The sequence below is a fragment of the Gallinula chloropus genome (genome assembly GCF_964237585.1).
Source record: "Gallinula chloropus genome assembly, chromosome: 4".
NCBI lineage: Eukaryota > Metazoa > Chordata > Aves > Gruiformes > Rallidae > Gallinula > Gallinula chloropus.
This window is the reverse complement of record NC_140088.1, coordinates 45638512-45648762: the sequence shown is the minus strand read 5'-3', so window position 1 is coordinate 45648762 and position 10251 is coordinate 45638512.

Genomic DNA, 10251 nt, shown 5'->3' with positions numbered 1-10251 from the left:
CAGTTTCTTCTGGAAGCACTGGCATTTTACTTTGTGTATTTTCTTTATTTGTTACCAACAGTATTAGAAAATGGGTCAACATTGTTATTAGTCAAAAAGCATTGGTGCCAGTGCAAAAGATGGGCTGTCTTGATGAATTATTTATGTAGTCATTTCAGATGCCATAGGCTGAAAGAGTTAACTTTTAGTATATTTTGGTGAATCAGCTAAGATTTAGTCTTAAAAGTGCATTAGTGCACTCACTTCTGGTGCATTCTTTTAAAAAAAAAATCTTATTTCCAAATTTGAAAAAGAAAAAATATTTTGCACCTTCCAAGTAGTGGAACAGCTTGTGATACAGGGCATTGATCTTCTGTCTGTTCCAGACTTTCAGGATTGGCACTTGTTAAAATTCATGTTTCACAGTTATATTTTAATTATTTTTTTCTGGACATAATTGTACTATAGTAACTGAAATAAGGGTAAACTGATGAAAGTGAAGTCTTCCTGCCTTTACTACTATTTTAAATCTGTAGCAGAATTTAATAGCATTAAATGCATTTCTGATAAACTTTCAGCTGATTAATTAAGCTTTCTCTCAAACCTAAACAAACCCACATATGGAGTTCTTTAGTAACTGGAATCTGAAACTTTTCCATGCTGTAAAAGCAGTAGGTGGTTGTTGTCAGCAACATTTGTTTTAAATTTTTCTGCAAAAAACCATCAGTCTAGGCAAAAAAAATAAATTCTATACAAATAAAATGTGGGAAATGCAGGTTGGAATTATTTTTGTGATATTAAATGTGTAGGACATAGTAAAATGCTGATTTCAATAAGCTATACCACCTGATTATTTGAAATATGTTAATATTAATTTATGGACTTGTTAGATTATTTACTTCACTAGCATTGTATGTACAGACCCATGTTTAGCCATCCTATCATCAGTATTCTTAACGCAAAGGATTTTTGTTGATAGAGATGTAGGGAGAATAAAGCTGTGTGAATTCACTGCCATTTCACTGATGTACCTGAAAATCCCCATGGAAACTTAGTGGTCTTTTCATTGATTTCTGTGGCTTGATTTCTTGAGTGTTGCTTCACAAAAATGGCCTCAGGTTTTTTGTTACGTTTGAATGTTGCCTGCTTATGTGCTCTGTAATTCAGCAGGTAGGGTCATAATTTCCTCTTGTGTTGTAATACTTTATTTACAGGAAACACCTAATAATATCTGTTCTGAAATTGTCATTTGTAAAATAACTGATGCTTCACAGAAAATGATTGTTAAGCATGAACACTGTTTTTCTGTTGTCACTGGTAGAGACCAGTATGGAAAGGACTTAAAGTTCTTCCCCCTGGCACCTCAATAACAGCAAGCAACTGCTTTCATTATGTTTCCTGTATTTTCTTATTGTACCTTAGAAGACGATAATATGTAGACCTAAATTGTAAGTCAAATCCTGACTCTGTTGCATGACAGTAATGTATCTATTGGCTTAGGGTCAAAATTTTTTCATCCGTGTACTTTTGATTCGAGGGAAGGTTCAGACTTCACAAAGTGCTACAGAATAGGACTGCCCAAATGGTCATCTAAATATATGTGTTCTTTCACAAGGTTGTGGGATTTTTTTGGGGGTGGGGGGCTGGTGGGTGGGGGGTGGTTTTGTTTCTTTTCTCAGGCTCTGTAGGAAACAATAAAAATCATCAAATGAGGAAGGCCATAAGTTCTTGGTGGTACGGGATTGTTTGGAGCCAAGTTGCATTTCTGCCTCAAATTATCTTCTAAAATACCTTGATTGAACATGCAATGTTCTCTCTGAATGCATAGGCAGAAGTACAAAAGGATACCAGGAGAGTAAATCAAATATTTCTTTTGGTACAATCTAGGGAAGCTTTTATGGTCTGGAAAATTAGATTACTAATTCTGCAGTCCCCTTGAAGAAAGTAATTGGTAACAGTTTTGGTATGCTTAATGATTTGATGAAAACTATTTTTTTAGATACAGAGAATTAGACTTCATTGCATTTCAGATGGATGCTTATTTGCTCATGGCAGAGACTTCGTAATATGAGTGGTCATTTCCTTCCCAGGTCAGTTTTTACTCTGCTGCTGGGCAAGAAATTAGCAAAGGGAATCAAGTTTACTGGGGAATTTGGAAGCCCCAGGAGTACAAAAGGCTGAGCCAGGTGACCTGCCACAGCACAGACTAGAGAAAGAGGGATCTCCAAGACAGTCTGACATGGTATCTACTTATGAATGCAACAGGGGTCTCTATTGGAAAGAAGGAAAATGTAGGGTGGACCCATTCTGCATCCTGGTAGCACGCAAGTCGCTGGTGCTGGTAAAAGCAGAGGAAGTGGGTGCTGGGAGCTGACTGGCAAGTGGGTGCTGCCCAGCTTGAGCCAGGGAGGTGGGGAACATGGGGTGCAGGCACTACAGCTAACATGTTTTCCCTTTTTTTTTCTTTTTTAATTTGTATTTTGCTTTTATAATTCCATAATTATTCTGCTGTTTTATATTTTCCTCTTCCTCCCATAAAAGAGCTACAAAGAATGGATATAGATTTGTTAAACAGGAGCTGGTGGCTGGATCTACCAGGACAAGCAGGGTGACATTTTGAAGAATGCCAATTTCTCTCTATGTGTTACTATAGGGCTGAAATTAGTCTTGTGCAAAAGGCAACATAAGGTCTATTCACACCTTATTCTCACTTAAAACATTTTAAGTTACAATTCAAATAAGCTCTTACAAGGCAGCAAGGTATTGAACCAGCCTTTTAAGAATAACTTAATTATTTAACAAATGCACGGACTTGTTTGTATATATTTTGTACATTTCTATATATTCTTAGCATTGCAGACTTAGATTACTGAGGCTATTGTATTTGAATCTATCTTTCTATGATATTGTAGTGGAGCTTTCTTCTGTTTTATCATGTTGACTTTTTGTCACTCCTTAAATTGCTATAGTCAATATTATCTCTATTTTCTTTTTTTGTCTTTTTATTTCTTCCCAGGGTGAATTTCATAGAATCACAGAACTGTAGGGGTTGGAAGGGACCTCAAGAGATCATCGGGTCCAACCCCCCTGCCAAAGCAGGGTCCCCAGGACAGGTAGCACAGGGAGAGGTCCAGACCAGTCTTGAATCACTCCAGAGATGGAGACTCCACACCCCCCTGGGCAGCCTGTCCCAGGGCTCTGTCACCCTCACTGTGAAAATGTTCTTCTGCATATTGGTGTGGAATAGGCAATTTCTGCCTATCTGAATAATGAGTAAATCAACATATGAATACACATTCAAATTACTGTCTTGCTACTCTGCTAGAAAGCAGTAATTGGCCCAGTGTTTTGTGAGAATATACGCTTAATCTACTTCATATGCAGAAAGTATGTGTACAAAGTCTCTACGTTATGATTGCACAGCAAGTTTTTCACAGCTACAGACATAAAGAAAAAAACTGCGGAAGTCTTATCCAATTTATTAGTATAAACTTATTCCAAGAAATAAGTTTGGAAAAAAAACTATTGAGTTATTTTGGTCAGAACATGAAAGCAGCATTCCTGTTCATGCTTTTAAGAGCATAGTGCTAATATTATAACTTAAATAATGACTGACAATTTTACTCAGGGTAAATGCCATGGCAGAAAAATTGTGTCTTCAAGTGATGGTCAAACCCAGTAGCTATCCTAAGAAAAAAATTGGTTTACTCCCATAAAGCCAAGAGGACGTCAGAAGAATATTTAGGTTCTCTCCCTCCCTAACGTTTTAAACTTTTGATTGCTGTCCTTTGTATCACAAAAGCGCTGTTGCCACTTAGCTAGCCTCAGGGTCCTGGTTGTATTGTGGAGCAAGAGACAAAGGGAGAGAGAAGGAGCACCCTGTGTCAGAGTGCTTACACAGCTGCAGATACAGGCCACAGTCTTTTACAAGCTTGGTCTTTGTGTGCTCCTAAATGCAAAAAAAATTTCCAAACTCAGTCCCTGTTAGGACTTGGCTTAGTCAGCTGTTGGTAGGACTTACTAACCTGGTCCGGGTGCCAGGCTCATTGCAAAGGCCTGCCCTGCAAAGTGGGGTAAAACTGTGCAGTTAAAGGTAATGTCAAAGGTTATTATGATAGCAGAGCTGCTGTCCTGCTATTCAGACCCATAGGCAGCCGTGTATGGGGATATACATGCAAGAAAATAATTGAGGCTTTGTACCATAGTTGTTTCGAGCCACTAAACCAACATACCTTCAGCTAAGGAATCTTAAAGCAAAAAATTTACTAGGTGGTTCATGATATAGTTATCGACAGCTACCACAGAAATCTGTAGGTCATCTAATTATTATTTTAGTAGTCATTATTCTGGTGACAAATGAAAATTGAGCTCTGTTCAATGTTGCTTGTTTTATTTCCTTGGGGCCTTTACCAAGAACAGTAATTTGTCTTCCCTCCCCCACCCCTCTTTCTGTAATCCCCATGATGAATTCAAACATTCAAGTTCATTAATGAAAATGTTTCCTTCTCTGCTTATTTTAACATGACACACAGTTGCTTACCTTTTGCGTGAGTATGTTTTGGAAGATTGGTGTTTTACTAGGTTATAGTTTTTATAAGGATATTCTCTGAAATGATTTCAGTGGCAAGGTCTTGTTCCTAAGGTGTCGTATTATTTGAATTGTAACAACACATGGATTGAAAAATAAGGCCTGTGTGAGATTGCTGCTCTTTGTCATGTAACAGGAGGGGGAAGAAGGAAGGAAAAAAGGGTTCTGTTTTGAAGCTTTGCCATCATGCTTAAGAGGAGATAATGCTCTGGGCAGTGGTGGGGTACTCTGCATAAGACATGTAGTAGCAGTACGAACCACTGCTCTCTTCTGCTGTACTGGGGTGCCCAATGAATACAGGAGCCCTTTGCAAGTCTGTCTTGGTGTAGATGCATGAAAATCTTAATTGTCTTTAACATATATATTTGAAAAAAATGTTGTTTTTTTATTTTAAATAGTAGTAGGAAAGTTCTTACAGTCCTTTGAGCGCATAAAGATGCATCCCCTAGTTTAAAGAGTTTAGTTTCTCTAAAAATTAGTTTCTCTTCCCCTGGTTCTGGAAAGCAAAGGGGTATGCAGCAGTGGTTAAGAGGCAGGAAGGCCAAGGCTTCTGGAATGCCGTATGTAACATGAGAATACCTGGAGCAGAGTGGAGGGACCATGTAGTCAGTGCCTCATATTCCCAACTGTCTACGGGGATATGATTATGCAATTTTAAATGCACTTTTTATTAAACTCATCATATTTCCTTATTCTATAACATCTCAGATAATATTTTTGCACATATTTACATAGAGATAGTGAAGTATATATAATTTTTATATTAAATTTTTATTAAGCACTCAGTACTTGAAAAATATTTTCAAATCTAAACTCAAAAGATATTTAACTATTACAAGTGCAAATATAATGAAATCACAATTTGAAATATAGCTGCTTAAAAATTTTAGGAGCCATGTTTTTAATGTACAAGTTGAAATTCATTAAGTCTTTTGTAGCTGCTGAGCAGCTGTCACCAGTAACCTGTGGGCTGAAACGCTGCTTTAGTATTGATGCTGGAAATTTTGGTGCCAGAGCGACTGATCTTACTGCTGGGAGCTGAGGTTTGCTGTGGAAGGGGAGGAAAGCAGCAGCGTGTGCTAAGCAGAGATTTAGTGCTGTTGGTCCTGTGGTCTGGGCACTGTTTCAGGGAAGCTGTTTTGCTGTTCTGGAAGAGAGTAGTTTTGCTGTGTTTTTGAGGAAGCCAGCCATGCCTGTTGGTGATCTTCAGAAATTGCCTCTGTACTTTTTCATGATTTTATGGTGTTATTCTTTGAGCCAATTCCTCAGCAAAGTGAGAACCAGTTCACAGTGGTTAATTCCTCTTACTCAGACCAGAGGAATCCTCTGCATTTTTGAGCCATCTGTGTTTGCTTTTCATGTTCTAAGAGATCTCTGAATGCACATTTTGTTGGGGTCTTTCTGGAATTCCTCACAGGTTTAAGTGCTGGATCATTATGGATCTCTTCTTGTGTATTGTATCCGTTCAGTTGTGAGACTTGCAGATAGTATTCACGCTAATTTATTTCAAGCCCACAATATTGAAATAAAGTATCTCTCCTCAATTCTGATGGCAGCTTTCCGTTTCCTCCTGATATTGGCAGATTGTGAACTTTATTCTTTTGATTCTTTCCACATTACTTCCTTTGTATCCGGGTGCCATAATGTAATAAGCCTTTTGGGTACTCCTGGAGTGTTTTCTCTGTTCAGTTTATGGGCAGCCTTGATGAGAAGGCTCTGGCAGTTTACAGCTGTTTTAAATAGGATTGAGATCAGAATTTTGGAGGGCTTCAGAAGGGTCTGTCCTGCTGGGACACAAACCAGTGTGAGATGACTGGAGAACTTCCAAGCTAATATGGAGTAGTGATGTGTCCATAAGAATGTTATAAACAAAGACCTAATGAGCATTGAACTTTATATGCTTTCAATATTGATAATAGAATGCACATTGTCACAAAGAGCTGGTGCTGTGCAGATGTAGCTTACTTCAGTGCAGATGAATTAAGTTTAGCAGAAGCTTAAGTCTGTTCCACAAACCTGGTATGGACAAGTCATTGCAGATGTAGGAATGGGTCTTTACCTGTCACAAGACAACCCCTGCTGCAACAAACATGACTAGACTACAGCTGTATTGGCTAATGATCTGACCCAGTGAGGTTTAAGGTAGTGTCCTTCTGATCTGTTGAATGGTAAAAAATAATACTTTTAATTCTTTCTGGATAGTTTTTGGTGAGTGGTGACCTAATTGTGTAACATTCTCTACCCACTGAATTTAGGAATAAAACTTAAGTTCATTGCACCGTAGCCATATACTGCAGTGCAAAAGTGGTCATGGGGACTTCTGTCATGCCTTTTGTTTGCATAAGTAACACTGGTCATAAGATCAAATCTTTATGTAAAAGATAGTAACTAAATATGTTTAAGATCTTCAGCTGACCCTGTTGGCTGGGATGGATTGGAAAGACCGTGTTTGTAGAGCATAGTCTATGTTATAAACACTCCCACAGAGAACAAAGAATGTACCATCTTCACTTCAAAGACTATTCAGTATTAGCTATCATAATTGTACTTTCAAGCATTGTGCCACTTGTTCAGTCAGCATCCAAGAGAGATGTTGGGATATGGGCACGTGAGCAAGTTACTGAGGCTTTAGAGCATGGCAAGTGTCCTATAGCAACTACTTGTTTGCTGGCCAAGCAACTATTATTTTAAATAATATAAAGCTACTCTTACTCTGTAACCAAAGTATTAACCTGGGGTAATTACACTGGTCTGATCGTATCAGTTTGGCTATACTTCTATATAAGTACAACTCTAAAATGTAATCTCTTCTACAGACAAGCATTTAGGCGCATTACTTTGAACAGTAGGATTTCTCTCCTGATTTTTCTGTTCTAATGAAATTTAACAGGTTTAAAATGTGTGGTTACAAGGTTAGCTGGGACTTCTAAACATTTTTAGCCTGCCACATTTAGCCAAACAGTATGGTTCAATGGTACTGGCCTGCTTTTTAATACAATGCTTAAATTATGTTATGGTAACCTGATAAAACTAACACAATCTTTGAAAAATTGCAGTTGTTACATATTGGTGTATGCCAATAGACTGTTGTGCCTTTGATATTGGCTGCTTCGATGTATTTTTTTGTTTATTGCTAGTTTGCTGAGGTACCTCTCATCTTTATCTCTCTCATCACTTTCAAATATGGCCCAGCCTATTGGCTTTTATGTTGTTTAGACATTGCTCCAAAGTCAGTTTCCTGTTTTCCCTTCCAAAACATCTTTCTGGTGAGAGACTTTATTCGACCACTGGGATCAGGTGTAGAGCCAGTGTGGGTGTCCTATAGCTTGCAAGCATGCAGATTTTTAGTGAACATCAGAAAAGGGAGATCTCTGTCATGTGACGAGTGACTTAATAAATGGGAGAAAGCTTAATACCTATCCAAAAGAAAAACAAAACAATAACCCTGTATAAATTCTGAGAAGACTGACAAGCCACCTATGCTACTTATACAAATATAGCATGAATAAGGTGGGAACCAGATGGGCCGCAAACATCTGTGTACTTATCCTACCAGAGATTCTACTCCACAGAAAGTCCACAGCAGTTTTCAGTGGAAAAAAAATGTCCTCTCTGAATGCATCTTGTCTCAGGCCAGTCAGAAACATTATTAGCCTCTGTTACAATCACTATTATGTGTCAAGACTTGATAATCGGTGACACACGTAATAATGAGACAAGTATACAGCTTTTTAAATTTGCTTTTATCTTGCAAATCTCAGGTACTGCTGTGCAGACAAGTTCACAGTCCCAAACCTTTCAACAGCAGGAAATATCTTTTAGGACTGGGATATGTTACTGGGATATGTGGGGTTTATTTTACTGTAATTTATGAATTCTGTCACTATGATATGATAGGCATTACAGTTTATGATCAACTGTGGGAAGAGCTTCTGAGAGTAACTGATGTGTTTTGAGTGCCTCAGTTTATGAAAGGGGTGTAAACTGAAACCTGAGAGTCTAATTTTATTGCAATGGATAGTCAGATTTTGTTTTGATGTTCTGGCTATTACATGCTGCACAGTAAGCCTTTCCCCATTTCACAAAAATTGCCAAACTGAAAATCTGTATAGTAGTTATTCTGTAGTAGTTTGGCATTTGGAAGTGACAAATGAAAGGGTTTGCTGCGCTAAATCACCGTTTGGGGGTTGCTGGAGCACATCATCTTATGGCACAGTCCCTGTCAAGGCTGATCACTTTGTGTTTTTACCTGCTGTGGATTTCTCTGCTTCCAGAAAATCATTATGTGTCTTCCTAGCTCAGACCTTTGGGGCATTTGTTAAAGAATGGAACAAAAAGCTTGTAGTAATTTATGTAAGGAATTCGGTATCACACAAGTAGGCTGTTAGAAATAAGTATTGAGATGTAGTGGGGAGAGTATTCGGTGTAATTTAGGCATTAATCCTCTTTTTTTAATAACTTGAAACATGAAATTTTTTTACTGAAGTATCAGATAATCAGTCTGTATCTGATCTGTACTTGTCATCAGTTTGGCCTGTTCACAATTCATTTCCTATGCTAGTATATTGGAAACCAGCATGGCAGTGCACATGGAATGTGGGCTAATGTCATGCTTGTCCCTCAAAAGTTTGAGGACCAAAGTCATGCCTGATATGACTCAAGGAAGTTATAACAAAAGGAAAATTTCAACCTACTTTTTGAGGTTTCTTAATAAATAAGCTTTAAAGAACAAAATTGTCTTAAATGTTTCTAAGCTTTTGGATACTACTGAACAGCACTTTCCAAGTTTGAGTCATTTTGAAAGAGATGAATAACCTATCTTCCAGAAATCCAATGTTGCACTCGCTCCTTTTGCTGCTAGGCTAGGACACAGCCACCAAGGGATGTTGGGCATCTCTCTGGATAGGCTGCAGCTTTACAAATAACTTCAAAACTCCTAGAGTCTCAGCTGCATTATAAATATTTTAAGATTCCCAGTTGTACTGTGCTTGTACAAACATCTTAAAGTTATGAGCTCACTGGCATGCAGCTGGGTGAATACACAGTTATGAATGGTTTATACCCAAGGAAAATACATTAATAACATCAGAATTTCTTATTTATTGAAGTAATCTAATGTTAGGGGAGAAGGGCCTGCAGATAGATATTTTATTTGGGTTTTTTTCACCATTGCTAGCATATTTATCCTTTTACAGATCTTGGATCATCAGCTATGAAACAACTTTGTGCCATCCTCTACTCTGCTTTGTACCAAGCAAATATATAAAATGCATGACCTTGCTGCTGGTATATAAAAAGACCCAACGAAGGAACTAGGAAATGCTAGCCATAGGCTAGATTGTAGGACAGAGTATTTAGCGGGTTTTGAAATCTTTAAGATAGTTGCCTGTAATGGAGTATGCCCTAGTAAGTGATGTTTCTCTTCTTACTGGATGGTCTAGTGGACTTTTCCCTTGTGACACCTGAACTGGGGAATACAGAATCTTCTTTCTAGAGGGTCTGTGCACGCTAATATCATGAGTTCTTGTGCAAAACTTACACACTTGAAAAAGCAAAACTACATTAAGGATGGATACCATGGAAGTTGCTTGTGAGTTATACTTGTATAGCTGAAATCAATAGCGATTGCATATTATCACTCCCTTGGAGTTGCCTTCTGGCATGTTTCTATATCAGAGAATATT